Source organism: Somniosus microcephalus, chromosome 32, assembly GCF_052327205.1.
Source record: "Somniosus microcephalus isolate GS21.2 chromosome 32, FLI_Smic_1.0, whole genome shotgun sequence".
Classification (NCBI taxonomy): Eukaryota; Metazoa; Chordata; class Chondrichthyes; order Squaliformes; family Somniosidae; genus Somniosus; species Somniosus microcephalus.
In genome coordinates, this window is record NC_141018.1 from 26423916 (window position 1) to 26437820 (window position 13905).

General features: G+C 46.9%; 1 protein-coding gene across 1 annotated transcript in view; it reads right to left on the reverse strand.

Moving 5' to 3' along the window:
* The window catches only part of LOC147097350 (CUGBP Elav-like family member 4), a 345078-nt gene that overhangs the window by 17418 nt on the left and 313755 nt on the right, over positions 1-13905 (reverse strand). The gene's annotated exons all lie outside the window — the stretch shown is intronic.

Genomic DNA, 13905 nt, shown 5'->3' on the forward strand with positions numbered 1-13905 from the left:
GAATGGCGGAGCAGGCTCGAGGGGCCAAATGACCGACTCCTGCTCCTACGTCTTATGTTCTTTCTCCGTCTAGCCTATCCAAACCAGTCATAATCTTGTACACCTCTATCAAATCACCCCGCAACCTCCTTTGCTCTAATGAAAACAAATCCAGCTTCTCCAACCTGTCCTTGTAGCTAAGATCCCCCATCCCCGGAACCATTCTGGTAAATCTCCTCTGCACCCTCTCAAGGGCCTTCACATCCTTCCTAAAGTGTGGTGACCAGAACTGGACGCAATATTCCAGTTGTGGCCTAACCAGCGCTTTATAAAGGTTCAGCATAACTTCTCTACTTTTGTACTCAATACCTCTATTTATGCTTTGCTAACCACTCTCTCAATATGTCCTGCCACCTTCAGGGACCTATGAAACATAGAAGATAGGAGCAGGAGTAGGCCATTCGGCCCCTCGAGCCTGTTCCGCCATTCAATGAGATCATGGCTGATCATCCAAACTCAGTACCCTGTCCCTGCTTTCTCCCCATATCCCTTGATCCCTTTAGCCTCAAGAAATATATCTAACTCCTTCTTGAATATATTTAATGAATTGGCCTCAACTGCCTTCTGTGGTAGAGAATTCCACAGGTTCACCACTCTCTGGGTGAAGAAATTCCTCCTCATCTCAGTCCTAAATGGCTTACCCCTTATCCTTAGACTGTGACCCCTGGTTCTGGACTCCCCCGCCATTGGGAACATCCTTCCTGCATCTAGTCTGTCTAGTCCTGTTAGAATTTTATAAGTTTCAATGAGATCCCCTCTCATTCTTCTAAACTCCAGCGAGTATAAGCCCAATCGACCCAATCTCTCCTCATACGTCATTCCTGCCATCCCAGGTATCAGTCTGGTATGCACATTAACTCCCAGGTCCCTCTGTCCCTGCACACTCTTTAAAACTGTGCCATTAAGTGTATATTACCTCTCCCTGTTCCTTCTGCCATAATGCATCACCTCACACTTCTCCGTATTAAATTCCATCTGTCACTTGATTGATGCAGTGGTTTGAAACACGGACCCTGTCCCTCCAGGATCGAGATTTGAATCCAGCGCAGATTACTGTAACAAGGTGCTCGCTTCTCTTTGAACCATACATATGGTTTGAGAGGAAAATAGCAACGAAAAAATGAAACCAAAGGGCTTAACCCATTAAAAGGTCAGTCAAATTCATGCATTTTTTTTCCCCCAAAGTGTCAGGTCTTTGCACAATCCAAAAATAATTCAGCGCAATACAGCAGAGCCTCAAAAACATGAGCGCTTTGAATCTAGGGGATAAGCATCTGGCTGTATTTTCTTTTTTTTAATACAATGCTGAGGCTGGCAATTTTCCAGGGACTAAATAACGAGATAGACTTTAATTTTGTTGAGTACTGTGGAGACGTTTTACCCACACAGCACAATCTGGTTTCTCGGACCGCAAAAACACTTGCAGGTTTTGAATGCGATGCTTGCATTTGTGAGGTGCCCATACTCGTCTGTAGAAACCAGATTCATTAGATGCAGAGAAGCTGTTTCCACTTGTGATGAGGGAGGGGGGGGGCCGGAGTCTAAAACTAGGGGTCATAAATATGGCGGTAGTCACTAATAAATCCAAGAAGGAATCTGAGAAAATTCTTTACCCAGGGAGTGGATAGAATTAGGAACTCACTACCCCGCAGGGTAGTTGAGGCAAATAGCAGAGATAAATTTCAGGGGAAGCTAGATAAGCATGTGAGGGAGAAATGAATAGAAGGATATGCTGATAGGGGTGAGATGAAGAAGGGTGAGAGGAGGCTGGTGTGGAGCATAAACACCAACATTAGACGGGTTGGGCCGAATGGCCTGTATCCATCCATGTTGTAAAATTCTAACGTAATTCTGCACTTCTCCAGTTAGATGCGTGAATAAATTAACTGACATTTCGGCCAAACCTCTACATGCTCAATGCACACATGGCAATATTCGGTCAGCCTCCCTTTTTACTTTACCTGCTTACAGCCATAGGGGATCATTTTGTGAAGCCCCCGAAGCGGCCCCTCGCTAGCGGCGAGTGCGGGTCGGAAAATCGGGGCTACAATGCCGCGCCCTAGCTCCACCATGGTGCTTACTGCTAGTGCAGCTGCGCACAGGGAGTGGAAACACTAGCACAAACCAGTTGGGCCGAATGGCCTGTTTCTGTGCTGCACATTCTATTTAAATCTATGTAAACCCTTCGACTGTCTGGTCTGAAATCAGTCGCCGGCCACAATAATAGTGATATTAATAGTAACATCTTGCATTTATATAGCACCTTTAACCTAGTAAAAGGTCCCCAAGGCGCTTCACAGGAGAGTTATCAAACAAAATTTGACCCGAGCCCCATATTAGGACAGGTGGAGGTAGGTTTTAAGGAGGAGAGAGAGGTAGAGCGAGGCGGAGAGGTTTAGGGAGGGAATTCCAGAGCACAGGGCCCAGACAGCTGAAGGCACGGCCGCCAATGGTGGACCGATTAAAATCAGGGATGTGCAAGAGGCCGGAATTAGAGGAGCGGAGAGATCTCGGGGGTGTTGTGGGGCTGAAGGAGATTACAGAGATTGGGGGAGGGCGAGGCCATGGAGGGAATTTGAAAACAAGGATGAGAATTTTAAAATTGGGCCATTGCTTAACCGGGAGCCAATGTAGGTCAGCGAGCACAGGGGGTGATGGGTGAACGGGACTTGGTGCGAGTTAGGACACGAGGCAGCATTTTATGAAGTAGCTGATTTTAAGCACGCTTTGATAAAAATTGTCCAAAAGAACAGGTCTTATGGCCTCTCCCCGGGCTCCCCACTGCCAACGCATGTGATTGTCCTCCGGCTCATCGCCTTGGGGGTCAGTTCCAACAGCTGGATTTGTTCAATTTTTCAGTGAATCCGCGCTGTCTGATATTGTAAGTGAAAGTACCTCAAATGTGCCGACATAAAACACAGACAGACAGACGCACGCACGCACAAACTAACGCTCCACTCTACCCTGACGCCTAATGCTCGCAAATAAATGAGGACACGCACTGAAGATAAACAGGTTATGCATTGGAAAATCAAACGTACCTTTTGAAGTGATTTTAAATGAGCAAACATTTTAAATATAACACAAAAACAAACAGTTTGCAGTTAAAGACAGACAATATTCCCTGTGTCGGGCATGCCGACATCTCCTGTTTAAGCTCTAGTTAGGACCAACTCTATGTAATCTGGGTTGGGTTGACCGGAGACAGCATTCCAGGCAGAATGGTCACAGCTTTGCGAGAACATTGACGTTGGCACCATCTAGTGGGGGAACGTCAGCATTACATGAGAAATACAATTGCTATAAACACAGTAGGTTAACGGTGGGGGGGTGTTATTGCCTCAATGGGAAAAATCTTTCGGCAGGCTCAGTTCTGCTTAGCTCCCCTGTGTGGCCATATTTCCGCTGCATGAATTACAACACAAGTTCAGAGGCGATTCACTCGGTTAATTCCAGAGATGGGGATGTGGGAAGGGAGGGAGGGGGGGGGGAGTTGACTTATGAGGAAAGGTTGAGCAGGCTGGGCCTATACTCATTGGAATTTAGAAGAATGAGAGGTCATAGAGTCATAGAGTAATACAGCACGGATAGAGGCCCTTCGGCCCATCGTGTCCGCGCCGGCCATCAAGCCCTGTCTAATCTAATCCCATATTCCAGCATTTGGCCCGTAGCCTTGTATGCTATGGCATTTCAAGTGCACATCCAAATGCTTCTTAAATGTTGTGAGGGTTTCTGCCTCCACAACCCTTTCAGGCAGTGAGTTCCAGACTCCAACCACCCTCTGGGTGAAAAAGTTCTTTCTCAAATCCCCTCTAAACCTCCCGCCTTTTACCTTGAATCTATGCCCCCTAGTTATTGACCCCTCTACTAAGGGAAAAAGCTCCTCAGCATCCATCCTATCTATGCCCCTCATAATTTTGTACACCTCAATCATGTCCCCCCTCAGCCTCCTCAGCTCCAAGGAAAACAAACCCAATCTGCCCAGTCTCTCTTCATAGCTGAAGCGCTCCAGCCCTGGTAACATCCTGGTGAACCTCCTCTGCACCCTCTCTAACGCGATCACATCCTTCCTGTAGTGTGGCGACCAGAACTGCACACAGTATTCAAGCTGTGGCCTAACCAGTGTTTTATACAGCTCCATCATAACCTCCTTGCTCTTATATTCAATGCCTCGGCTAATGAAGGCAAGTATCCCATATGCCTTTTTTACCACCTTATCCACCTGTTCCGCCGCCTTCAGGGATCTGTGTACCTGCACACCCAGATCCCTCTGACCCTCCGTTTGAGAGGGGGCTCGACAAGGTAGATGCAGAGAGGATGTTTCCCCTCGTGGGGAAATCTAGAACTCGGGGGCACAGTCTCAGAATAAAGGGTCACCCTTTTAGAACTGAGATGAGGAGGAATTTCTTCTCTCAGAGGGTCGTAAATCTGTGGAATTCTCTGCCCCAGAGAGCTGTGGAGGCTGGGTCATTAAATACATTTAAGGTGGAGATAGACAGATTTTTGCAAGATAAGGGAGTGAAGGGTTATGGGGAGTGGGCAGGGATGTGACTTTGAGCCCAAGATCAGCCACAATCTTATTGAATGGCGGAGCAGGCTCGAGGGGCCAAGTGGCCTATTCCTGCTCCGATTTCTTATGTTCTTATGTTAACACAAAACTTTCCAAGTGTATTTTCTTCTAACGAAGATAAAGTCTCGCGGGAGAAGTTTCTGTTCCTCCCCCCACCCCATCCTACCGGCCCCAGTTTTATCGAGGGGAAAAAAAAACGCCCGGAGCTGAATCCTGTGGAGGACGTCGGTCAAAGCGTCAGCTTTCTTGCCGGTGTGGGGGCCTTTCAGTTTAGGCCTTGCTCGCTTGTTGAGGTAACATTTCTGACAGACGGCCCCCCCACGCCCCCCTCCGAGGTTCCAGAGAGCAGCCTGATGGCAGATGTGAAGGGAGCCACTCGCCAGAAAACGACATTAAAGGCCGGGAGTGCACGCAGAGTGGCAGGATCCAGGGGTTTGGGAGCAGCCCTTAGGCCCCATCCGACGTCACGGCTCCTGCTGTGTGCTGCGGGCTCTCTCTGGGACATGTGGAGACACTCCTTTGTAAGTGACAACACTGCAGCAACCTAGCTAGGAGGGGTGGGGAGGAGACTCTGCACCAGTAAGATAGGATCATAGGGACAGGAGGAGGCCATTCGGCCCCTCAAGCCTGTTCCGCCATTCAATTTGATCACGGCTGATCTGTATCTTAACTCCATCTTAATACCCTTGCCTTAAGGAAGGATATACTTGCATTGGAGGCAGTGCAGAGAAGGTCCACTAGGTTGATTCCTGGGATGAAGAGGTTGACGTATGACGAAAGGTTGAGCAGGTTGGGCCTATACTCATTGGAGTTTAGAAGAATGAGAGGGGATCTTATTGAAACATATAGGGGGAAAAATTCGGTATCGCCCCATTTGGGGCGCCGTTATCGGCCGTGCGCAAAGTTTAGCGCCTGGCACTAATTATCGCCTCCGACAGCAAACTTGGCTTTTATCGCCCCTGGAGGTGATTGGAGCGCTAAATCAGGCGCTTCACACCTGTCTTAAGGCGCAAAGGCCGAGGAGCGAGGCGCTACCTCAGAGCACTGGTGAAGCAAGGAAGGGCAAATCAAAATGAACCTGCAAAGTGCTGCTCAGTACTCAAAACTCCTTCACACAGCGTTGAATCTCTCCAGAAGTCTCTCTCTCTCTCTCTCAGAATGCGTGGTGCAAAAATGTCACCGACAAAAAAAAGCAAGAAGCGGCCACCTTTAAATAGCGCTCCCCCAGTCCCTTTCTGACTGCATAACGCTCCCCTCAACCTGTCGCTGCTAGCGGCAGGCGGTAAGGCAGGGGGCGCCACTCAATAGCCGGTCCGGGGCGCTACCGGGGCGTTGCGCACTCGACTGACGTCACGATCTGCCGGCGCAGGAGATGGTGGCGGTAGTGTTTAGCGCCGCCGCAAAATGTCTAGTTAATTTCACGAGCGGCACAAACATCGCCGCGCCCGGGCGCTAGTTGCCTTGTGCCCCAATTGGCGCCCTCTTAAGGCATTAACGGGAGGCGCACACAACTGAATTTTTCCCCCATAAGATTCTGAGGGGGATTGACAGGGTGGATGCTGAGAGGATGTTTCCCCTCGTGGGGGAATCTAGAACTAGGGGGCATAGTTTCAGAATAAGGGGTCGCCCATTTAAGACGGAGATGAGGAGGAATTTCTTCTCTGAGGGTCGTGAATCTTTGGAATTCTCTGCCCCAGAGAGCTGTGGAGGCGGAGTCAGTGAATATATTCAAGGCGGAGATTGACAGACATTTGAACTACAGGGGAGTCGAGGGGTATGGGGAGAGAGCGGGAAAGTGGTGTTAAGGCCAAGATTGGATCAGCCATGATCTTATTGAATGGCGGAGCATGCTCGAGGGGCCAAATGGCCTACTCCTGCTCCCGTTTCTTATGTACTAACAAAAAACTGTCAATCGCAGTTTTGACATTTTCAATTGACCCCCCCAGCCTCAACCACTTTTGGCAGGGGGGGTGGGGGGGGGGGAAGAGTTTCAGATTTCCACTAACCTTTGTGTGATGTTTCTACCAAAACATCAGAAAAAAACCTCTGGCCCTATAAATCGGGGTGGCGGGGGGAAGTAATTTCAACACAAGAACTTCTAAACTTTCCTGCCTCTTTAGGTTTTTCTCAAGCTAGATAGTAAGATCCTTTAAAGATAAGATTTAAAGAAATAATGAGTAACAGCAGTTAGGATGGTCAGTGTAATTGCACTCTATTCCGGTTTTGGTTAAGTGCCTCGATACCGCCCCTTTAATTGCCTAGACAGTGAGGGGGAACCAGAGCTTGGATTTTCTGACTGCCTACTCTGGAGGTGAAGCTCATCCTGATCGATGCTTTTACCGGAAAAGACAACTTGAGGGAGAAAGGGGATTTCCAGCTTGGCACGGACCTAAGGTCGACACGGATGAAGAAAGCCAATTAGCCCATTTTCCCCCTCAGCCTTCAAGCATCCAACAGCTTTCTTAGTGATTCCAGGGTTCGTGCCTTCACCGCTCTATCGAAATATCCATTCCACACGTTGATCCCTCTTTATATGAAGAACTTTCTGCCATCAGTCCTAAACCAGTTTGAACCCATGTCCCCTTGGTCTACTGTTGTGGCTCAATTGGCTGTAGTGTTCCTGATTTACCTTTACTATGCCATTTACTTCCTTGTAACATGTGGACTCTCCTCAATCATCTCCTTTGAAGAACGAAAAGACAAAACTTCTCCAGGCTTCCCTCATAACCCAATTCTCTGACATTGGGGGTCAGCCTCATGGTTACTGGCCAGGGGTTTCAATGTCTCCCTTGGGTCTTGGACGGCTAGATCGAGACACCGTACTCTTTGTCGTGCTCGGACTATTTAGCCTCAGCATCATTTACTCCAACTTACACTTTTGAAAGTCCTGTGTCATAAGCTTTCCGCAGCATGTCGGTTCCTCAAAAAAGTCAAGGTGGCCCATCAGGCCGGACCGCCCCCCCATTGACTGCTATTTGCAATTTTACTCCTGTTAATTGATCCCATTACTGCACCCAGTGTTGACGGGAAGCTGGAATGTCTGTATTTGCCTGGGTCTGTTTTGCCACCCTTTTCCAAAATGGAGACTATGGTTGGCGGGGGGGGGGGGTCATTTTACCCTAACCCTCCTCGCATAAAACAGTGGATCAGGTCGGATCCGCCACTCTTTTGACTTCAATGGAATGTAAAATCAAGCGGGTGTATGATAGGCGGCCGCTCCAATCCCGTAGGTTTCCGGCCACGGGGGTTAGGTTGAAGTGATCCGTTATACCTACTTGTTTCTACTCTAACAGGGCCTCTCTTGCATTCAAAGACTCATTGATAATGATCACCAATAGCTCACAAATCTCGTCGCTTGTCTCTCAGTACCCTAGTACCATCCATTTTAGGGATTTGCGAGTTTTGCTCTGTTTCAACCCATCGACGGTCTACATCTCATTTATGTCAGTCATTCATTCTGTATAGCTTATTGCCAATTATGGAGGACATAAAGTATTCATTTTGTATATTAACTATCTTATATTTATCTTCAATTTCTTCCCTACAACATTCTTTAGGGTTCATTTCTCTTCCGTAACTTTTTTCATTCATTCCTGGGTTGTGGGCATCGCCAGCATTTATTGCCCATCCCTAATTGCCCTTGAGAAGGTGGTGGTGATTACTCTTGACAACTGAGTGTCTCGTTAGGCCGTTTCAGAGGGCAGTTAAGAGTCAACCACATTGCTGTGGGTCTGGAGTCACATATCGGCCAGACCGGGTAAGGGCAGCAGATTTCCTTCCCTAAAGGACGTTCATGAACCAGATGGGTTTTTACGACAATCCGGTAGTTCCGTGGTTACCATTACTGATACTAGCTTTTTATTCCAGATTTATTTAATTAACTGAATTTAAATTCCCCAGCTGTCGTGGGGGGATCTGAACTCATGTCTCTGGATCATTAGTCCGGAATTATTACTGAATTACTAGTCCCGTAACATAACTACTATGCTACCGTTCCTGATAATAATTCTACTGAAACAATTTCTCACCATCATGCTTTACTTCTCCAACATTCCTCATTTCCAAGTTCCTCTTTGTCCCTTCTAACCTGTTCCTCGATGTTTCTTTATTCATGCTAATGGTTTTCCCTCATCTTTCTTTCGATAGAATTTACTTTCCAGCTCGTCTTGCTTCTGATTGATTCGATTACCAATCTAAGCTTGGGTGTTTATTTATCCTGCATGCTCAGCGCTGTGCCTTTAAAGGTGTTCCACATGTCTTTGAATTATGTGTTGCGAGGCACTTCAGCGCCCTGAGTCAACGGGAGGAACTTTACTCCCTTTATACCCATCACTTCAAGCCAGATTACTCTATCAATCCAACACAAATTCGCAGGATATGAGTTGCCCAGTCAGTGAACGGAGTTTGGTTCTCACAAAGGAAGGTTAAATGGATCTGCATCTTTCAAAAAGTTCTGGTCTGACAGCCAAAAGTCCAGTTTACATAAAATTGAGAAGGTGTGACGCCAATGAGGTCATGACCATCGTTTGTAATAATATCAAAGATGGCATTTTTTGATATCAAAGGAAGCTACAATTCTGATGGGATGGTTAATAGGGATGTTATAGTATCATTTTAAATATAAAAACAATTAGAATATTTTTCCAGTAATTCATAATTATATTGATGTCAGGCTTAATATCCTTAATGTCATTAATTTTCACATTCTGGAATATCCCTTCACTGTTTCATGAGAATCCCAACCTCCCAGTGCACAAGATTTGTAATATTTGGGGAATATTAGTGGATGACTGAAGGAGTCTGAGTTGCCATCCTTTGATGAGACATTAACAGAGGCCCTATATAAATAGGATCAGGAGTAGGCCATTCGTCCTCCTGAGCCTGCTCCGCCATTCAATAAGATCAATTGAATGGGTAACAAATGATTGACGCGAGGTATCCACTGCCCCCTCCAAAATAAGGTATAGAAATGGTCAGCCGAAAGGGAAAAATAGGCAGAGAGGGGAAGGGCTTCCCCCGGGGTGGATTCATGCTGGCTTCGGCTTAACACCTCCACCAGCCTCAGGAGACAACCAAAGAGGAAGAGATAACTGCCGCAGGCTGCAGGGATCCGAGACCACCGTTCTGCCTCAACCTCCATCCGTTCTAGGGGCTGGTAAACCATTCTCATCTGTTACGGGTTGTATGCCTACTGTGTCTATCCTGATTGCGTGTTGTATTTAACGATATTTGAACTGCCGCTCCTTAATAAAACCACCTATGACTCCTTTTGGGTAACCTGTGTGTGACCTGGGATCCAAAACTTACCTGGCTGATCTACTTTAACTCCACCTTCCCACACTATCCCCGTACACTGCCTGCCCAGGTGAACGTTGGTAATCGGGAAAGTGGTAGGGTTTCGTATTCTGGACAATGGTCTCTCTCAAATGGGACAAAGAGTCTTCCTTGTCTTGTAATCTTCACCGGCTACAGCGCTGGGTGTGGGAGATCAAACTGTCAACGAATCAAGATAATCTCTCTTAGCTTTTAAGTCCTGGGCTTATTTTTAAAGTTCAACAATAAAGCTGCCTTGTGACAGTTCCAAAAAGTGCAAATCATCATTTGAAGTCTTGGACAGTCAGAAAACATCTTTAAAATATATCCCTGCACAGATGTGAAAAAGGTAGGGAAACTCCATCCAGTCCTACACACAGAGGAGTTGAAATCATGCTGTGTGATATTAGTAATGATTGTATTAGTGCATTCATATGAACTTCCAATGCCCAATACCTATATATTGCTTTGGTCTTCTTATCTAAGGAAGGATATACTTGCCTTGGAGGCGGTGCAGCGAAGGTTCACTAGATTGATTCCTGGGATGAGAGGGCTGTCCTATGAGGAGAGATTGTGTAGAATGGGCCGATACTCTCTGGAGTTTAGAAGAATGAGAGGTGATCTCACTGAAACATACAAGATTCTGAGGGGGATTGACAGGTTCGATGCTGAGAGGCTGTTTCCCCCTGGCTGGAGTGTCTAGAACTAGGGGGCATAGTCTCAGGATAAGGGGTCGGCCATTTAAGACTGAGACGAGGAGGAATTTCTTCACTCAGAGGGTTGTGAATCTTTGGAATTCTCTGCCCCAGAGGGCTGTGGATGCTGAGTCTTTGAATATATTCAAGGCCGAGATCGAGAGATTTTTGCACTCTAGGGGAATTGTGGGATATGGCGATTGGGCGGGAAAGTGGAGTTGAGGTCGATGATCAATCATGATCTTATTGAATGGCGGAGCAGGCTACTCCTGCTCTTATTTCTTATGTTCTTATATTATCAAATTAACAGCTGCATGTATTTCCTTCTCCATTATAAATTCTTATGTCCATATTTATAATGGAATTCCCTATGTAAACATGTCACGCTGTACTTACAGCCTCCTGCCAGCAGTGGCACTGTAGCACTTCAGTTTGGCGTTCTCCACTTCCTCAGCCTATATTTCAGAGAAACTCCTACACCCCAACCAACTCTAATCCTCTGTTCCCCAAATAGTCCTGAAGTTTGCTATTTAACTGTAAATGACATCAAATCAAAGTTTTATGTAAAAATAAGAACAGAATGTATCATTTTAAAATAGGGGCTGAATTCCATCTGTGTTCCCTGGTCCAATTATCCCCTTACCCTCTAATCCTGCTTCACCCGAGCACTCTGCCTGGCCTGAACTCCCTGTGTGCAGCACCACAGGAGCAGGACTATTTTAATAGAAATGGTTGTCCCAAATGGGGCTTAAATAACCCACAATTGGAATTTCACATGATCGTGTCATTACATTTATTGTCAAATGTCACGCAGCACGATTTCAACCGCTGGGGCCATCTGGGGCACCGTTTAATGTACGACACGAACAAACAGTTTTGGTGGAAGCACATGAATCACACACACACACACCCACCCACAGATAGTCATACGTTCAAATACCCATACACCCCACCCATACAAACACCCACACACAGATACTCATACATACAAATACCCATACACCCCACCCATACAAACACCCACACACAGATACTCATACATACAAATACCCATACACCCCACCCATACAAATACCCACACACAGATACTCATACGTACAAACACCCCATCTATACAAATACCCCTACACACACACCCACCCACAGATACCCATACGTACAAACACGCACACACACAAATACCCACACACATGGAAACATAGAAACATAGAAGATAGGAGCAGGAGTAGGCCATTTGGCCCCTCGAGCCTGCTCTGCCATTCAATGAGATCATGGCTGATCATCCAAATTCAGTACCCTGTCCCTGCTTTCTCCCCATACCCCTTGATCCCTTTAGCCTTAAGAAATATATCTAACTCCTTCTTGAATATATTTAATGAATTGGCCTCAACTGCCTTCTGTGGTAGAGAATTCCACAGGTTCACCATTCTCTGGGTGAAGAAATTCCTCCTCATCTCTGTCCTAAATGGCTTACCCCTTATCCTTAGACTGTGACCCCTGGTTCTGGACTCCCCTGCCATCGGGAACATCCTTCCTGCATCTAGTCTGTCTAGTCCTGTTAGAATTTTATAAGTTTCAATGAGATCCCCTCTCATTCTTCTAAACTTCAGCAAGTATAAGCCCAATCGACCCAATCTCTCCTCATACGTCATTCCTGCCATCCCAGGTATCAGTCCGGTGAATCTTCGCTGCACTCCCTCCATGGCAAGAACATCCTTCCTCAGATAAGGCGAACAAAACTGCACACAATACTCAAGGTGTGGTCTCACCAAGGCCCTGTACAACTGCAGCAAGACATCCTTGTTCCTGTACTCGAATCCTCTCACTACGAAGCCCAACATACCATTTGCCTTCTTAACCGCCTGCTGCACCTGCATGCTTACCTTCAGCGACTGGTGCACAAGGACACCCAGGTCTCGTTGCACTTCCCCTTCTCCCAATCTATTGCCGTTCAGATAATAATCTGCCTTCCTGTTTTTGCCACCAAAGTGGATAACCTCGCATTTATCCACATTATACTGCATCTGCCATACATCTGCCCAATCACCCAACCTGTCCAAATCATACTGGAGTTTCTCAGCTTCCTCCTCACAGCACACACGCCCACCCAGCTTTGTGTCGTCTGCAAACAAATACCCACACACCCCACCCATACAAATATCCACGCACCCCACCCATACAAATATCCACACACCCCACCCATACAAATACCCACACAAAAATAGCCACACACCCCATCCATACAAATACCCACACACCCCATCCATACAAATACCCACACACCCCACCCATACAAATATCCACGCACCCCACCCATACAAATATCCACACACCCCACCCATACAAATATCCACGCACCCCACCCATACAAATACCCACGCACCCCACCCATACAAATACCCACACAAAAATATCCACACACCCCATCCATACAAATACCCACGCACCCCACCCGCTGGGGCCATCTGGGGCACCGTTTAATGTCCGACACGAACAAACAGTTTTGGTGGAAGCACATGAATCACACACACACACCCACCCACAGATACTCATACGTACAAATACCCCCACACACACACCCACCCACAGATAGCCATATGTACAAATACCCACACCCCACCCATACAAATAGCCACACACACAAATACCGCCCCCCCACATACGTGGACCCACACCCACACACACCAAAATGGCTGCCATATTTTGTGTTTGTTTCCTGTGAAAATCATTGCTAAAACCTCATCTACGAAAATAAATTGTGAAGGTCCTACACTGCGAGGCGAGATTGTCAGATTGTGTTGTTTAAAGAAAATGATTGTATTTGAATGGAGCTTGCTCTGTGATAATTCAGAAGGCCGCAAACACCGTTTTGACACAATTTCCTACGTTACAGTGCCAGCGGACTTGGGGAACGCGAGGCGGCTTTCTGACGTTTCTCGATACGGACTAGCAAGTGACTGGGGTGGGGGTGGGGTGGGGGGGCCACAGACACTGCCACCCAATCATCACTGGGCAAAGGAGGCACCAGCGCTGAGCTGCCATAGCTGCCCACGAGACAACAAAACCCCTTTTAACCTGCTACTGCCTGAAAGAGGGAAACAACATAGGATGGAGAGAATAGCTGGAGGCTCGGAGGGAGTGCAGCAAAGAAATCACGAGAACATCTTCAACCTTAACGCTTCCCAAAACAGCACAAGTATCGCTCCCATTCATTATTCCTGAGTTAAGCTGGACTTATTTATTAAGACACGTCGCAATATCGAATTAATTCTGCCTTCACGCTCAAAA